Below are 17054 nucleotides of genomic sequence, written 5' to 3'. Positions count from 1 at the left end.
CTTTACTGATGAACGTGTATTCTCCCCAGCTTCTGAGAGCTTTAATAAGCTATCACTGGTCAAGAAAGGAGGCAGCCATCATTCCTAAGAGTGCAGAAAGAGTATGGGAAGTGTCACCTCAGTGAGAAAGAGAAGTTATGCCTTGATGTTGTTGACAGGTGGAAAGAGTGTAAGCCCTACATAGTACAGGGATTGGCCCCATATATCCAGTACCAGGGACATTCATTTTCAGATATAAGTGCAAAAATACATTGGCTATTTACAATTTCATACAATGATTTATGACCTGTCAACATTGTCCTATACAATTGCTATACGTGCATACATGAACTCAATTGTTATTTACAACTACTTGTCAGATACATTGTCATTTTAATAATAATATTCAACAAATTCATATACTGTATTATTTTTAAAGAGAACTGTACATCATGTAATACACGTAAAAATTCAAAAAGAAAGAAGAAAGTAATGGAAAGGGGAAAGAAGAAGATTTTTTTTTTCTTGTGAACTATCCCTGTTACCATAAGTCTGCTAAATGTGTATGTAGGGATTTTTATATTACTTCTCATCATCAAACAGATTTTCATTTTGACCTTGATGTTAGTCTTAACTTTATGTTGTGAATCGATACTCCTTTTATTGCACATAGAAGTTATAAAGACAGGAACAGATACAAATGGAAGGTAAAGATTTATTCAAATAAATAGTTTGAAACATATTATTTCACTTAAGCCTGGGCACTGTGTTGCCTTAAAATGGTAAATCCGTTTTGCTTCCTTTTGTTGGATAATTTTATCCCAGTCTCCTCCGCTTGGGTCATGATATATCTGTTCTAATGTTGAAAATTTGACCTCTTGATATTGACCTCTTTGATATTAAAATTGTGCTGTGTTCCCATATGTAGGCTTGAAAATGTTATTATTTTTTAATTTGTTATGGCATATTTATGCTCGTAAATTTGCTTTCTGAATTCCCTCTTGGTCTTGCCCACATAGAAACATCCACAACTGTAGAAGGCCAAATAGACTATTCTTTTCGTTTTACGATTAACCCTTTTTTTTAACTTGGTGATATTGCTTACAGGTATACATATATTATCTTTCCTATTTTATATCCATTCGCATTGCTGGCAATTACCACAAGGATGTATACCTCCTTTCTCTATGTTATTACCTCTTTTGTTGTTTTATAATGACTGTGTACCAGTTTATCTTTTAGGGATGGTAGCTTCCTAAATGTAAACTTTGGATAGATTCCTAAAAATTTTTTAATTTGAGGGTCTATTATAAGAATTGACCAGAACTGACTGCACACATTTTTCAGTATTTAATGTTGTGCAGAATAGCGATAATTTCGGATTCTTCTTTTATTAGTGTTTTTTTTCCTTTTTTAAATCTGTTATATGCTTTTTTAAAGTAGTTTTACCGCTTTCTACTAATCTTTATTGAGGATCTTTTGCTGCTGACTCAAAGTCCTCCTCACTGGAGCAATTTCTCTTTATTCCTAAATATTGGCAGAAAGGTATGCTTCTTTTTAATGATTCTGGGTGTCCACACTCTGCTTAAATTATTGTATTTCCTGCTGTTGGTTTTCGATATAATTTTGACGAAAATATTGAATCAGGCCTTTTATAGATTTCTATGTCAAGAAATGAAATGGAAGAGCTACTGTATTGTATAGTAAAATTTAAGTTGTAGTTATTTTTACAGATCTTCTAACAAGTGTTCTTCTGATCCCTGACAGACAATAAGCACAATATACTTTTGTCACGAAATAACCCGGCGAAAGTATATCGTGAGGACTTCGTCTGACATCATCTCTCTTTCCCATCCCCCCAGGTACAAATTTGCATAGCTCAGGGCCCAACATGCCCCCATCGTCACCCGCTGTACCTGTAGGTATGTATCACTGTCAAAAGTGAAAATATTTGGGGTAAGCATATATTTTAAAAGCGATAGAAGAAAACAATTTTGTTTAACATTGTTTGACTTATTTCACTCAAGAACTCACTGATCACTGAAAATCCCTTATCGCGAGGTTTACTGGAATATATTGCTTCAATGTCAATCGCTACCAAAAGTCAGTCCTTAGGTACAGATGTACCTTCTAGTATTTTCAATTTTTTTGTTAATGAAACTTTTATACTTCTCCTGAACATCATGAGTTTCCTCTGCAACACAAAACAAGATGCCTATTAGGGCTAACCGGGGCAACATGCTATCAATGTTTGCAAACAAGAACTGAAGACAGGAGAATTGGTTGCCTGGCAGAAAGACAAAATGATGGCCCTGTGATGCTGTGACAAAAAAGATGTGTGTCTAATAAGAACAGTTTATAATGCCTCCACTGTTGTGGTACGAACAAAAGGTGGGAAAGAAATAATGAAGCCACAAGTAGTGATAGACTGCAATACCACTATGGGAGGTGTCGACAGAGCTGACCAAGCTATGACATTCTACCCAGCAATGAGGAAACAGCAAAGAAAGTTCTACAAGAAGATCTTCAGGCATCTTCTTAAACAATATTTGTGGAATGCCTACATTCTCTACAAATAAAACAGTGACAGGCCTGTGAGTCATTCTGACTTCATTTGGAAAGTTTCTGAACCTATTGTCAAGAACCACCAAACACCATCAATGGCTGTGAATAGACCTGGATGCCATGCTGTTGCAGTTGTCAACCTGAAACGCCTGACTGGGCGTCATTTCACGGAGTACATTCCAACAACTGAGACTGGTTTGTTGCTCGAAGAGAGATGACAGTGGGAGGAAGATCAGAAAGGAAACCAGGTTCTACTGTCCTGATTGTGATGTTGGACTTTGCAGTCCCATGTTTCAAAATTTACCATACCCAAGATGTCTTCAAGACTAATATGCAGTGTCTACTATTTTATCAATAATATTGTACCCTTGTTTGGACAAATTTCAGTGTTTTTGATTTGATTAAATTATTAAATTCAATGTATTGTTTTTTATATATCTTTAATATTTTGTATAATTATTATTTATAATGATTTATTTTTATTATTATTCACATACCTGGGAGCTATTCCTAAGAATTACAGGCCTACACTATTAAACAACAAATTTCCATGCAAAACAATGTACTGCTTTTGACTTAAAAATAATCAGACTGCCAGGGAGGTTAAGGAGACAGGCAAACCCTGACTGGACCAAATACTTCTGCCTGTCAATAAACAGCAAAGCCAAGTAATTCTTTCAAACATTAAAGCCCATTGGGTACACAGCCCACTCCATTTAACGTGAAGCGTGAAGTAGTAAACTTAATTTATTATTAAAATTCTAAGATTCTTCAACGTTATTGGATAATCATGAAAGCAGACTTGTTGTCATTTACCATTAGGACAAACTAATGAAAATTCTGAAATTATTATTCAGAAGATTAACAATACTGCTTTTCTCTGCAAGCAGAGACTGACTAGTGATGGACACATTTCAAAGTCCCACTCTTCTCATTGATCTCATCTCATCTCAAATCATTTTGTACAATAAAACACAACTGCTGCTGTGATTATTGCTGCTGACTCAATGTACATTGGAATGTAGAACATATGTAGTAAAATGCCGATTCTTTGTAGCACTATTCTCTGTAGCACCCATATAAAGAAAATGGACAATTTATTAAAGATTCTCCATAAAATCACTGGCAAATCATTCCCATAATTTATAACACGTTTCACTCATTGTTGCTTGAACACTTGCTGACACTTGGATTGCAGAAACTGCAAGGGAAAACTCAACAGCCACTATATTTAAAATGTTATAAATGTTACTGAAATATTATTTCTGGGTGAGTTCTTTACATAAAAAGTACAAAATTGTTCCAGTGTTTCCATGGTAACAAGACCTTTTATTTGAGTTAACTCCAATTTTAAATAATCTTCTAGTTATTTACATTGTAAGGATTTTAGCATAGAATTGCTATTTCTGTTGAAACTGACACCTGGATTCCTATTTCTTGCAGATATTTCCTACCTTAGAAATGCTGAGTGGAAGGTCTTGTCTGCTGAAATGATCTGATTAGTTCCAGCATTGTAAATAGAGAAAACTGCAGAAGAGAAGGAAAGTAGTTTACACCAATACAATAGGGGTAAAATTAGATTTTTGAGAATTCTATATGCAAAATGTGCACAGAAAAGCTCCACCGTTGTCATAGTTACAAAACACGGCATATTCTTTTCAAATGATGTGAAACCTAAACACATGGGTTCTAATGCAAAAACAAATGACAAGAATAGGCTGCACTGGTTGGAATTTGTTTGCAGTTCAAATGCTCCGCAATAGGACCATGCAGTAAAATCAATATATATATATATTAAAAAGTTCATTGTTATCTAAGTTTTTAACTGAGTAACAAACTGCTCATTGCACCCCTAGCAACATCTGAAGGCATCCTGAGAAACACTGATCTTTCAGGTTATTATTTACTGGGCCAGATAGCAGAACTCTCGACAGATCATATTATTATCAAGAGCATCTAGGAAACCACTGTTATTTCAATATTAACTCACTTGATGAGAAAAACATGAATCTGTGTGTGTCTGTCTGAGGTATCAACATACAATTTTTAGATGCATAAAAGGTCCTTCCTGTTCTTTATACCTATATGCTGCATTTGAATGGCCTCAAAGAAGTCCACAAAGAAAGCTTCTTACATTTGTTCACAGTACCTTTATCACCTTCATTGCCTTCACACTGCTATAGCACCATTGCAGTATTTATCTATTTCACCACTAGATGGTGCTCTAACATTAAGAAAAGTTGTGGCTGAGTTGTCAGTGTTGTACAGTGCTAGTTCATTAATGCATTTAGTTTGGACTGTAATGATATCATGTATTGGCTAATGTAAGTTGTGAAAGATGCATAAAGATGTGTAAAGCCTGAAGAATCTTGAAAGATGGCATCTTTAATAAAACTTAGGTAAAGAAGAAATCCGTGATTACTTACCAATTCCTGCTCATTCACAAAGTGAAATAGGGCATCCCCCCATAACACTTGCAGATGTACATGATTTTGCTGGCATGCTTCTGATTGGCTATTCTCTGACATAGGAACTGATTTATTAAAGCTCTACAAGGCTGGGGAGAATACACTTCCATCAGTGACGCTGGGTGATCCAACAAACTTGGAATGGATCTGGTCCAGGATTGAAAACATTTACTAGCAAATAACAAATGACTTTGAATAAGTCAATTTCAGGTTTGCAGGATCACCTAGCTTCACTAATGAAAGTGTATCATCTGTAGCCTTGGAGCTTTAATAAATTAGGCTCATAGAGAGAAGGCATAAAGTTATAGGAAGTATGCTATCCTGGAGATGTGTTGGCCACTAGATCGCCTGTACTGGCCTCTTCGTCACCTTTATCACATATGCACTTGTGATGGATCCCTGGGAATCCTCATTTCCTCAATTAAAGCGTATAGTGTAACACTAGTATCTGTTTTTGTTTTTTTGGCCAGGAAAGATATAGGGAAGTCTGATTTCTACTGGATTGGTGAAATTGTGCAGCTAGATCAGATGTGTCTCCTGTTTGTCCATATAATCATTCCTCATTTCTAAATCCTCCTTGTGAAATCTAATTAAATCTTTTTTGAGTGAAGATTTCATTTAGTCTGTTAGAAAATGTTATTTTCCACTAAAATTGTGTTTACCGTGGGGCAATAGTAGGGAAGGTGCATGGCTTGGGAGGGTGAAGGTTACCAACCAAATCCACTCTTTCTCTTGGCTCCAAGAATTGTGCTGGTGGGATATTAATGATATTAAATAAAAATTTACCCAATAAGGGGTGCCATGCTAGGCCTGCTCATGGCTATCATGTAATTTATCAGTTAGAGATAAACCATTTGTAAAATGATATTGAGTATAACACACAGAACACAGACTGACAAGGCAGCTGCATCATCCAACAAAGAGTGACAGATGAAACAGAGAGAGATGAATTAAAAGCTTTTCATTCATACATGAAATATAATTTTAGATTACTGGGAAGAGGACAATAGCTTGTTTGGCTGTGACTCATGAAGATGCCAGATCTTCTAACCTTGAAGTAATGAGTGGCTTGTGTTCTTACAGAGAAAAAACTCTCATATCAATGAATTATTCCACATTAAATGTATGACATCAGTAGATGGTAGTAAGTTTAGGAAGGACTTTAAAATCTATCCAGAAAATCAAACAGTAACACAAATCAGTTAACCAGTTTCCTGCCTTATTGCTGTGATTTCAGCTGTCAGCTTTTCAACACCCATTTGTTTAAAAACATTTTAAATACAAGTAAGTGGGGAAAATGCTACATTTAAAATTTATAAACTGTATGTGAACACACTTGCCTAATTGAGTGAGAAAAGTATATTGAGATTTCAAATCCAGACATTCCTGCCAGACCTCATAGCCAGGTCTATTATTTCCTGTTCTAAATTGCAACACCTACATATTGGGTCAAGGGCTATTTTGGGAGTTGTGAACATAAGTTGTGTGACTGAGCTGAATGTAAAAGCTACTTCAAGGCGCACCTGGCAAAGGCAAATGTCCTAAAAGTATTTTTTTTCCATTGTTTAGGTTCCTCTTCTGAGTAAATCTTCCTTTTTACTGTTTGTAGGATCAAATGTTCTTGAGGTATTACATTTACCCTGCGAAAGCCAACTTAAATATCAGAAATTTCCATTTTGCACATTTGATAGAGTATTTTATGCAAATTTTCTTGAGTGCAAGTAGCAAGGCATTTATATAGGTTTAGGTTCTCGTGTACAATTCAGAGAGGTGTTGTCCATAATTTCCTGGACAGTCAGTGTAAAATACAACAAATTTATGTTATCCAATAAGTGGAGTGGAGATCCCTGGCGCCGCCTCTATAAATAGGATGGCGTTCCAGGGATCTCCACATGCACGCTGTATGAAAGATCAGACAGGAGTGCAAGGTGTTTGCATAAAGACCATTATTTACAGTGATTTCTAACAAGTATGCATTGATATACAGGTGAATTAATCTATATAATAATGAAGGTAATACAGTTCAGGTACATAAGAACCAAATATAAACATTCTACAATCTGAAAAAATAACTGAATATACATCGTAATGGAGTTAGTACATTTCAAAAACATATGAACTAAATATAAACATTATACAGTCATTTTGTGTGAGAAACTTTTGAATAATCACATAATGCGCGCTCCCTATTGTGAAGGCTGGAATCCGGCTGGCAGTAAGGCGAGTGTACGCACACACTCGAGTCCGGACCGCGGTAATCCGCGATCGATGGCCGTGCGTACTTTCGCGCTTCCAGCGAGCGCGGATTTTATTGATGAATCAGGGGCATAAAATCTTTGCATGGACATGAAATGAGGTATATGATTCCAGAGTATTGACAATTTACATGATATTTAATTTTGTGTACCGCCCCATTGGGTATTACTATTGCTTGGTTTTCATTAATCCATTCACATTGATTACAAGAACCGCATTTAAATGAGCAATGCAATCAGGGCTGTGCTGTAACAGGGGGTTGGGAAACATAGTGACTTGAGACTAGAGAGTCACGTAGGGAATTAGACTTTCTGTATGTAATACAAGATTTTTCACCAACAATGGAATTGATGTTTGGATCAGTGGTTAGGATATTCCAGTGACCCCTAATTATTTGGTGTATGTGTTGATGATGTTAATTAAAGCGAGAAATGATAGGTAATCTCAGGATCTTTGGAAGTACAATTTCTCTGGAGTCTGAGTATCTGACTATATGGAATGCTCTTGACAAGGGATTTAGGGTGAGCACTTCGGGCATGGAGGATAGTATTTCCTGCTGTTTCTTATGGTATAGTGAAGTAGTAATCTGAAGGTTGTGAGAGATGTTATCATATATGTCCAGAAAGGAACTTTGGTGGGGGTGGAAATTGAACGTAAATTTGAGATTATAGTCATTTTCGTGTAGTGTTTGCCACATATTTATGAGAAAATCCTGAGAACCTGTCCTGGGATTGCAAATAGGTACAGTTGTTGAAAGTGAAAAAATTACGGGCGAGAATGAACTTGAGGAGTTTTAGGATAAATTGGAGAGAGATGCGTCCTCTGTACCCAAGAGAGCAGTGGGGGATGCTGCTGTACAGAGCGTCAATGTCTACAGTTACCAGAAATGTTTTTGAAGGGACAGACAATTCATGTAGTATTTGGAGTAATTGAATAGTGTCTCTTAGGTGATGGTAATTGGGTGACAAGTGGTCTAAAGAAAGTGTCCTCTAGATCAATTGCCCTGGATGATATAGAGTCAATCCGTGCTACAATTGGGTGTCCCGGTAGTTTGGTCAGATTTTTGTGGACTTTGGGTAAACTGTAGAATGTAGGTACTACCAGATGTTTGATGTGTAGAAATTCCTTGGTTTGAGTATCTATGATACCCAATGTGTATGCATCTTGAATAAGTGCATAATATTCATCATAATATCTTGTGATGTCTGATTCATGGATAATCTTGTACCATTCCGTATTTTGAAGTATGCCTCTTAAGTACACTTTCCATGTGCACTCTCTTTCAAACAACACTGCCTTTTTGGCCCCAAATGTTGGAAATAATATGGGAATATTACCAACATCTACTGAATCAAGTCACACAATATCATGTAAGTCATTCGTTTACTCTATCACTATGTATAAAAATCTTTTATTCCTAATTCTTACTTCCATACTTCTACTAAAATGTCTATACTACATAATATTTTGGACAGATTTTTGCAAAATTTCAATTATTATTCCCTCTATCAATTATTATTTCCTTTTATCAACCGCTGCAATTGCAACCTACTTTACATACTTAAACAAGAACTTTATTTTTCGGGACTCAAGATTGTTTACAGAATACTAATACGATTGTCTTTGTATATGTTTATAGATTTAGAGACTATATGTGCATGCATATAAAGTGCTGATGTACCAGTACCCCTGAAGAAGACGATGGGCAAAACGCATCAGGTATAAAAACGGTTACCCTGAACTGACATTTTTCTGCAGTAATACAATGTATATATATATATATATATATATATATATATATATACAGACAAGATATATATGTGCATACAAAGGTAGATGACTTGTATATGTATAGCGCCCTCCAGGGCCCAAACTTTACTGCTTGGAACCACAACCTGGTATGGTGGCTCACCAGTACTATAATGTGATGTATTGTTGTTTATGAGCTGTATCACTTATATCAATACGTTCTTGTTTTGCCAAAAACTCTTTCTTTCCTGCCTATTTTATATATTCTATTGAATACTAAAGGGTTGGCACACTGTCCCCAAGGACATTCACTTCAACTCTAAACCACCACTTACACTCTCACCTTCTAATATTAACTGCAATGTATGTGTTTATGTAAGTGGCCAGTATATGTTGGGCACTATCCTAACACTGCTCATAAAATTGTACATTTTGCTATATGTCGGAAAATGAATGCTAGCTGCTATTAATTATCCCTTCAGACGCAGGCTCTGGTAATAATGGGTGCATTTCACACAGTTTCTGACATTATTTACTGATTTAATATGTGTGTTAGATACATTTCTGAACTGCAGCTGCATAGATGTGCATTCACCTAGGAGTTCTTGGAGAATTCTTACACAGTATTTCGACTGCATAGTGTAATACTGAAATTTTCTGGTGTAAAATGCTGACACACTGCAGGTCCCTATGTTCCCCTTGAAGTCACCAAAGAGTAGGTAATCACCAGGGGAGTGTGCTCGTGTCTGTCTGTGAAAAAAATTTAGGTGTTCAGAATTTCAGGTCTACTGATCATAAAAAAATTAGCCGTTGGTTTACAACCCTGAATAATAAAGCTCAATTGGCTCACAGTGCTTGTGTTCCATGCGTCATTGCTCACATATGCAGGAGATATACTGATGTCTAGTAGAAAGAGAGATTGCTATACTGTTTAAAATTACATTTAAGTATATTTCATGAATACGGTATATTTATAGGAGGTTTTTTACATCTGCACTTACACTGAAATTTTAAGTTAATTAAAACTTCCATACATTTAAGGACATTATGAGTAGAAAGCAATTTGCAATTTGTTCCATTGCATTTATTGCTGCAGTAAAAACGAATAAATGCAGCGTCTGGATGGATGCTGTCCTAAGAAATTCTACTGGTCAATATACTGAGAAGATCTCAAACATAAACCTTTAGTATCTCTAGACACTGAATATATTTGGATCAAGCCCCAAAGATTTAGGTCAGTACAAAATGTCACCAAGTAAATGGACATCCATGAATAACTTTAAATAATGTCAAAAATTGGCAGACAGTTAGCAGTAGGTCATTCTGATTATGAGTGAGGATGAGCACATATCAAGTAACATATTATTAGAACATTATTGCAGATGTCCTTATCTTGCTTCACCTTCACCTGCTTTGATACCTAACCAATTTCCTCGGCTAGCATAGAAAGAGAAGTAACACAGTTAATTTTAATAACAAAAAAAGAAGCACAGAGGATAACAATACCAGTGGAAGCTGCTAAAAGAATAGGCAGCATCAGCAGCAACACAGAGTATAGGAATAGCAATGGAAGCAGAACAGGAAATAGGCAAACTGATAGTGAATGTGGATTTGTTCCTAAATAAAATTTGCAAATAAGTCCGAACAAGTACATTATTTTATTAAATGCAATTAGGACAGCTGTTTGTCTCAACATATTATTGGGCAACATGGTGTCAGTTACTGTATAAGCCTTAGTCTACACGGACTGTTTCCCCAGCACTTAACCTGAGGTTTTTGAAGCCCTTGTTTGAAATCCCCACTCATTTCAATGGGTTAATCTACACCAGGACTTTTCCTTGAGGTACGTTTATGACAGTTATCTTAACCCTTGCTTGCAATGTTTAAAAAATTAAAACGCTGGGTTAACGCTGGAAAACGCCCAAAAACTCGGGAAAAGGCGGGTAAACACTTCCATTGATTTCAATGGGAAGTTTTCGCAAACTAGTTAAAAATGCGGGAAAACGTGAAAAACGCGGGAAAACGTGGCATAGACATTTTACAGCATTTTAAAGGCAAGCTTTAAAACGCTAATAAAAGTGCATAAAAACGCATATAAACGCAATAGGAATGTTTACATGTGTTTTTAAAAAAACGTCTATGTAGACCCAGCCTTAAATTAAATCCTCACTGTGGGTAAATCACAAAGAAAGCAAAAAAAAAAAAAAACATAACTTTATAAAGCCTAGACATTCATTAACTTCTAAAGCAAGCTGTGCTTTGATATGTAAAAAGAAACAACTGCAGAGTTTGTCTTGGTCTTTAAAGAGTTACAACATGTTACAGATCAGCTCAGCTCTTAAGATCACCCGCAACCTCAGCTCTGTTTAGCAAAAGATTTCTTCCGCAAGTTATGCAAACCACCCCCTCCCCTCTATCAAGCCTTTGTCCTGCACAGTAGGGAGCAGGGAATCTCCGTTCATATCTAGGAGTTGTCCATATGTTGGATGTCCTTAACTCGGGGACTACCTGTAAAAGGAAACAGCACAGAAACAAAGAATAGCAATGGATGCAGTGTAGAGAAGGGGAACAATACAAGACCTCACACAGAGTGTATTCCTATCTCATAGAAATAACCCACATATTATATATATTGCTTTTGAACTATATAGTGCTTGGGGCTTTTAAATGTTTTAATTTTCTTTCCTTGCTTTTTCATCCTAACTGAACATGCACTTTTTTGAAACATTAATAAAGATCAAGATAAAGGATTAAAGGGTGTAAACATGTAGGTTCTATAATAAATATTCAAGTATAAATGCAAATATAAACATCAGGATCGACTTTAAAGTTAAATTTAAATTCTATTCAAACATTTTGCCAATAAAGACAAGCATGAACTTAAATGTTCTGGTATAGCACTGAAAAGGCATTGTGAAGGAATAAACCCTGTTTAGCAATAGTGTTGCATTGTCCACAAGCTAACATGGCACCCAGTGCAAAATATTTACAGTGTAAATATAGGCAGTTATACAAGTGTCTATTTACACCAGTGGTTTAGTCATTAAAAATACTTTCTATTTTGTATTTTTAAGTGTTAATTTGATTTTTTTACATTCGTGGTCAATCAGGCTAAAATTAATAACACAATGCCATGGATCTAAATAAACAAGAGGAGAGAAACGAGATGACCTCATCAGAAAGTAGCTGCTCCTTTACTATGTAGCTACAACCTTGATCAAGCTGTATTGCTAACTTCATAAAATAAAATTAAAAATGCTTTTTTTAACTATGCATCTAGATGTTTGCCTACACCTACAATTTAAATGTGGCAAATGTATTTCTAGCTCTTTTATTTTAACGCACCTAGCTGAAGTTTACAAGTTATACTAGGTTTTGGACTTCTTTGAAAAAAAGCTTTAAACATCTAGGAATATACTGTAGGCTAGGGGGGTCTAGTTCCAGAGGGGGAAATACCAAAAATACATATGGATCCTGGCCCTTGAGTCCATACAGAACTCCATATAACGAGTCCATATGTACTCGTACAGTCCATCAGATAAATAACAGGTAAATAACATCAGATAAATAACAGGTGTTTACATAATTTCCATATTGAAAATAATATTGACAACAGAAGGAGTACAATGCAAACAGTAGTAAACCAATATGTAACACAATATCAAACAGCATTGTCCACTAAAATAACAAGAGGGTTATTCTCAATCATTCTCATGATATACCATAAAATATGCTCAAAGGTCCATTTTATTTGTTGTTCCATAGAATAGGATTGGGTCTCTCTGGTTGAACTTATAATGTTTATGAATAATGGAAGACACTGTGTGTTAAGAAGTGGGCATATATTTCTAAACTTCTGCGTTTTCACTTCAATACACTGATCTAGGCTGCTAGAATTATTTATTTTTAGCATCCCCTCTGCTTCTTTTGTTTCTTGAGCTAAGGCCCTTCTTAAACGCTCTGACAAAGGGACTAAATTGGAAAAGTAACAGCAGAAAAACTGGGGGCATGTAAGTCTGGTCCTACCTTGCTTGCGACTGCGACTTATCTTGACTCTCCCCTGGTTGATCAATCAGCAAAGCAACAGACAGTAGCTAAAATCTTGATTGCTATTAAGACTTTCTCAACTGCACCTACAACCAAGGTTGAAGAAGTGCTGTTAGATGAGCCTTGAACAGATACATGACTAAGGCCAAGACTTGCAATACGTAATTGGAGGACATTGTCTAGCTAGTTTATATCTATGTTAAGCAGCTGCAACAACATCTTTCTTTGCTACAGAAGTAATCTGAAAATCAGCTCCAACGCTTGAATATCAGAGTGGTGGGTCTTTCAGAACATTCTAGGAGTATGTTTCCGAAAACCTTTCTTCTGGAGACCTTTTCCAATGATTTGTGGTTGAGTGAGCCAACCAGGGCACCCTTCAGCATGTTAGTTACAAAATTAAAAAATCAAGGTTTTTTACTTCTTCAAAAATAGCCCACTATGGGATGGATACTCCGCACTCTGACGTCATAAGATGTTTTCTGTTTTATGTTTACGCTATCTTTTGTGCTTACGCCTCCCATCCCAACTCATCTGTGGGGTCAAGTGGGAGCTTGGTTGAGGTGGTTGAGCTGGATTATTACAATAAAGTATTCAGTGATAAAATCAAGAAATCTATTGGTTTGGATTACCTTAGGAGGCAACAAGTTGTCAAGTTATGGCTCTTTAAAAAAAATTTATTTCATGGGTAGTTGTGTGTCATATTTGCTCTGGGTTGGCTGGGCCTGGTACTTGACATACTTCTCCAGCAATTCCTACACTTTGTTTATTATCTCCTCATATAGGATTATTATTAAATGTTTAATGACTGGTGACTTTAGATAGTCTGCTTTAGAAATAATTTCTGCATGCCCTGACAGTAAGGTGAATTATTCAGCAAGAAAAATATCAACCATCAACTCATGGAATGTGCTTACAGTTATTTAGTTGTCATTGTATATTTGCATTCACCTGGCTAATAAAAGTAATTATTACATGTATTTTCACTATAAACATAGCATTAACTGCATTACTAATAATTCAACATAAAAACTGTTTAAAACATTAAATTGTGATCAAATGAAATGTTTACTATAAACCTATACTCAAATATTAACTAAAAGTGAAGCTGAGGGAGGAAAACAAAAAAGGACTGCTTGATGAAAGCAGTGCTTCTTTTTCTGTTCACTCCCCCACATTAAAATGTAGCAATAAAATATTAATACCTCAAACAGTACCTTTACCTTATAGTTACCTAAAAATTCCTTAATAAAAAATATGTATTTTAGAGACAAAAAGGAGATAGATGTTGTTTTATAATTTCATTTATTCGTCAGTTATAAATGTTGAATAGAATTTTTAGGGTAAATAATGACACAATATGTAATTTATTACAGCAATAGGGAACTAAATGAGCCTTCCATATAATTTTTTCTATATTTTTAAAATTTACCTAACTTCAAAACTAAATTTGAGAAGCATTAGATCTGCTGTTAGAATGATCACTCTTTGGGCTTTATTTTTAAAACAGGGAATCTGACATTCTCCCTATACATTCCCTTGTGGGAATCAATCACTGCCATTGAAACACATTGATCTAGAAGATTCCCACGAAAGAAAAAGGAGAGAGTGGGGTACTGCAATAGCAAATTTCCCCATCTATGTTCTGCTTCAACTTTCCCAGGGAAAATCCTGCTCCAATTTGCTCCACTGCTCGTTATATGACCAAACTGTGTTGTCACCTGAAACTACGTTGTCACCCTAACCCGTATGTCATTCTAAACTGTGTTGTCACCCTAAATTGTGTTGTCATTCTAATCTACATTGTCACCATACCCTGCATTGTCACCCTCATCCATGATGTTACCCTATTTTGTGCCGACACCCTAATAAAATAATGATCTTCCTAATGGTGCCTGACAAGGACTAGGGAGGCTCTGATTCATTGATCAGCTCACGGTTAAGTGAAGAATTACTATTGTTACTAATATCATTTGTCATTACTAATAAAATGCAAAATTTATAATAGTTTGCATTTTCTCACTTAATATGGGTTTATTTAATTCGAATCCAAGGCTGGGTACACAGTGCAATGGTTCTCATCTGATAATCGGCTCAGTGCCGATTTTGGAGGAGAATCTGGCATGTGTACAGCGCTCGTCGTCCATCTTGGCGGATCAACAGACGATGGACGATGAATGATCGTAATGGAAGTGAGAAAGGGGGGAGAGCGCAGCGGGGCGCCAATTTATTGTTCTCCCCCTCCCCTCTCCATAGACCAGAAAGGTGCTGTATGTACAGAACTCTTTCATGCATCGTGCAGTCATTAGTCGTTGGAAAGGATCGTGAAAGATCCTTTCCAACGACAGTTATTGCATGTGTGTACATAGCCTAAGACCAAACAAAAATGATAGTTATCATAGTCAATCTATTTGATGGCATTAAATATAACAGTTAAAGAAAATACACAGGTAAGGTCATACTTACCTAAAAGAGCATCTGAGAAATAAAAAAATAAAATAAATGTATCGGATGAGCGAGGTGACTGTAGTAATGGTCGAAACAATACTGAAGCGTACGGCTCGGCAACAGTTGCCTCATACAACTTAAGACTACACTGATGTCACACTGCACCTTCCTTGTTTTTCCGTCTCTAGTATAGTTTTTAAATTTAGTGCAATTTAAAGGCAAAATTTGTCATTCAGAATGAAAGAATTTATTAGAATATTTATAAACTAAAATTTCAAATAATGTCCACATTTTTCTGTAGGCCACCAAAACATTATCGCGGACCACCTGTTGGCAACCGCTGGTTTAGGGGGTTTAGATGCAAGTAAAACAGGTGAAAAGTAAACCCAGACAGATCAGACAGACTTAGATTTACATCATTCATAAACCCAAGATGAAAATGTGAGTTTAGGTTCCACTTTAAGGAAAAGTCTAAAATAAAGAAAGAATTTTGTTGGAGCATTTCAAATTTCCAAAATAGCATTTTGCAAGTAAAATTTGGACTCACAATGACTAAAGCACAAGCTTATTTTGCAAATACTACCTCTATCATTTACAATTGCACTTAACTGTTGATCTCTAATCTCCCAAGGTATGCTTTTTGTTTGGAAGATTTATGTCAATTATTAACCGTTCTAAGTACTACCCTGTGGAAATGATGTATGTGATCAGAGCATTAAAGCATTTGGTCCACTGCCAACTCCAAAATGTTTTGTAAGCACAGCAAGCAAGTCTGTGGCTAGAGTTCAGCATTTCTGATGGATATCTTTACATCTGTCATTGGTAAGATACTTTGAGGTACTCAGAAGATCAAATATAAAGTCTGAATGCTTGTAAAAGAAGTTATAAATAGATCACTAAAATAAATCTTGGAAAGTTCAGCCACCATTTATACTAAATGTTGGATGCAGTACAGTTTTCTACTGTTAGTAATATACTGTATGAGCACAAATGCTAACTGGTTTTAGCAGTGATATTACACGGCTTTTTCTATAAAAATCTTTGAATAAAGAAGAATACTTTGATCCAAGCTGCCATGACAAGTGACAGCTGTATCTTGAATCTGATTGTGGTGGATATTCTGATGGGTGTAGAAAAATAATATTACTACCTTGCAACATAACCAACATTTGGCAACTGCTGCTACATCTGAAGGACATCACCTAAACTGAAACAATTATAAAAGTAAAACTAAGACAGAGACAGTTTTATATCAGCTTTTGTGCTGTAAATGTAAAATCTGTATACACACACAAAAGGGTCCTTATATGGGACTATTCAGATAGTAAGAAGATTTGGTCTGAAAGTGGGAACTTTCTTTCATTTTTGGTTGCTGATCTTTTGATTTTGGACATACATGGTCTGTCAATTGAAGATACATGGCATACCTAGCCCCTTGGGAAGAAAATCTGTTTTTTGTTGTATGATGTCTACCTAACAGATTATTCCATTCTGGTCGAAAATATAGCCTAAGGTTATATAAAAATGTTATATATGATATTTTCG

This window comes from Pyxicephalus adspersus, chromosome 2 (genome assembly GCF_032062135.1).
Source record: "Pyxicephalus adspersus chromosome 2, UCB_Pads_2.0, whole genome shotgun sequence".
Lineage (NCBI taxonomy): Eukaryota > Metazoa > Chordata > Amphibia > Anura > Pyxicephalidae > Pyxicephalus > Pyxicephalus adspersus.
This window is presented reverse-complemented; position numbering follows the sequence as displayed.